Source organism: Mastomys coucha, unplaced genomic scaffold (assembly GCF_008632895.1).
Source record: "Mastomys coucha isolate ucsf_1 unplaced genomic scaffold, UCSF_Mcou_1 pScaffold20, whole genome shotgun sequence".
Classification (NCBI taxonomy): Eukaryota; Metazoa; Chordata; class Mammalia; order Rodentia; family Muridae; genus Mastomys; species Mastomys coucha.
The window spans coordinates 127285691-127287273 of record NW_022196903.1 but is presented as its reverse complement, the minus strand read 5'-3'; the positions used below and the strand labels follow the sequence as shown (position 1 = coordinate 127287273).

The window sequence follows — 1583 nt, the reverse complement described above, 5'->3', positions numbered from 1 at the left end:
ATCTGTATCCCCTGTTACTAGCAATCTTCTCTTTGTTCTTTGGAGAACACTTTGATCTCCTTGTGTTGTCTAATTGCTCTGCCTAGGCCTTAAAGTATATATTGAATAGGTAAGGAGCAAGTGGGACCCTTGTGGACTATAGAGGGTCTTCATTACACTAGGTTTATACCTCATCCTGAGAAGTCTCTCAGTTCCAATATTCTTACCCAGGACTTTTTTCCCTTTATCCATCATTCCCTACCTGATCCTACACTGTCCTTTCTTCACACGATTGTTAAAAATTTTGCTCTTATGTCCTTTGTGATTGTCCCATACCATTTAGTGTCCCCCCATGAAGCAAAGAATTTTACATTTTCTTTTCTTTTTTTTATTAGATATTTTCTTTATTTACATGTCATATGATATCTTCTTTTCCGGTTTCCCCTCTGAAAAAAAGAGAAGAAAAGAAAATTAAAAAAATAAAAACCTTTTCCCTCCCCCCACCTGATCTTCAACCTACCCTCTCCTGTTTCCTGGCCCTAGTATTCCCCTACACTGGTGCATAGAACCTTCCTGCCCTTGATGACTGACTAGGCCATCCTCTTCTATGTATATGGTGCTGGAGCCATTGGTCCCACCATGTGTACTCTTTGGTTGGTGGTTCAGTTCCTGGGAGCTCTGAGGGTACTAGTTAATTCATATTGCTGTTCATTATAAGGGGCTGCAAACCCTTCATCTCCTTGGGTCCTTTCTCTACCTCCTTCATTGGGGACCATGTGCTCAGTCCAGTGGATGGCTGTGAGCCTCTACTTCTGTTTTAGTTGGGTACTGTCAGAGCCTCTCAGGAGATAGCTATACAGGCTCCTGTCAGCCAGCACTTGCTAGCATCCACAATAATGTCTAGATTTGATGATTGAATATGGGAAGGATTCCCAGGTGGAGCAGTCTCTGTATTGCCTTTCTTCAGTCTCTGTTTCATAGTTTGTCTCTTCAATTCCTTCCATGGGTATTTTATTGCCCCTTTTAAGAAGGAACAAAGTATCCACACTTTGGTCTTCCTTCTTCTTGAGTTTCTTGTGGTTTGCGGATTGTACTTTGTGTATTCTGATCTTCTGGGCTAATATCCACTTATCAGAGAGTGCATACCAAGTGTGTTCTTTTGTGATTGGGTTACCTCACTCAGGATGATATTATCCATATTCATCCTTTTCTCTAAGAATTTCATAAATTCATTGTTTTTAATAGCTGAATAGTACTCCATTGTGTAAATGTACCACGTTTTCTGTTTCCATTCCTCTATTGAGGAACATCTAGGTTGTTTCCAGTTTTTGCCTATTATAAATAAGGCTGCTATGAACATAGTGGAACATGTGTCCTTATTATATGCTGGAGCATCTTCTGGGTATATGTCCAGGAGTGGTGTAGCTGGGTCCTCTGTGAGTACTATGTCCAATTTCTGGAGGAACCACCAAACTGATTTCCAGAGTGGTTGTACCAGCTTGCAATGCCATCAGCAATGAAGGAGTGTTCCTCTTTCTCCACTATAACCTCTCCAGCATTGGCTGTCACCTGAGTTTCTTTCTTTCTTTCTTTCTTTCTTTCTT

At 40.9% G+C, this 1583-nt stretch overlaps 1 long non-coding RNA gene across 1 annotated transcript in view; it reads right to left on the bottom strand.

Annotated features, from left to right (window-relative positions):
- Positions 1–390: 390 nt before the first annotated feature.
- The window catches only part of LOC116099690, a 27775-nt gene continuing 26582 nt past the window's right edge, over positions 391–1583 (bottom strand). Inside the window, exon 3 of the long non-coding RNA XR_004122348.1 lies at positions 391–425. This is a non-coding gene — a long non-coding RNA (uncharacterized LOC116099690). The remainder of the gene's footprint in view (positions 426–1583) is intronic.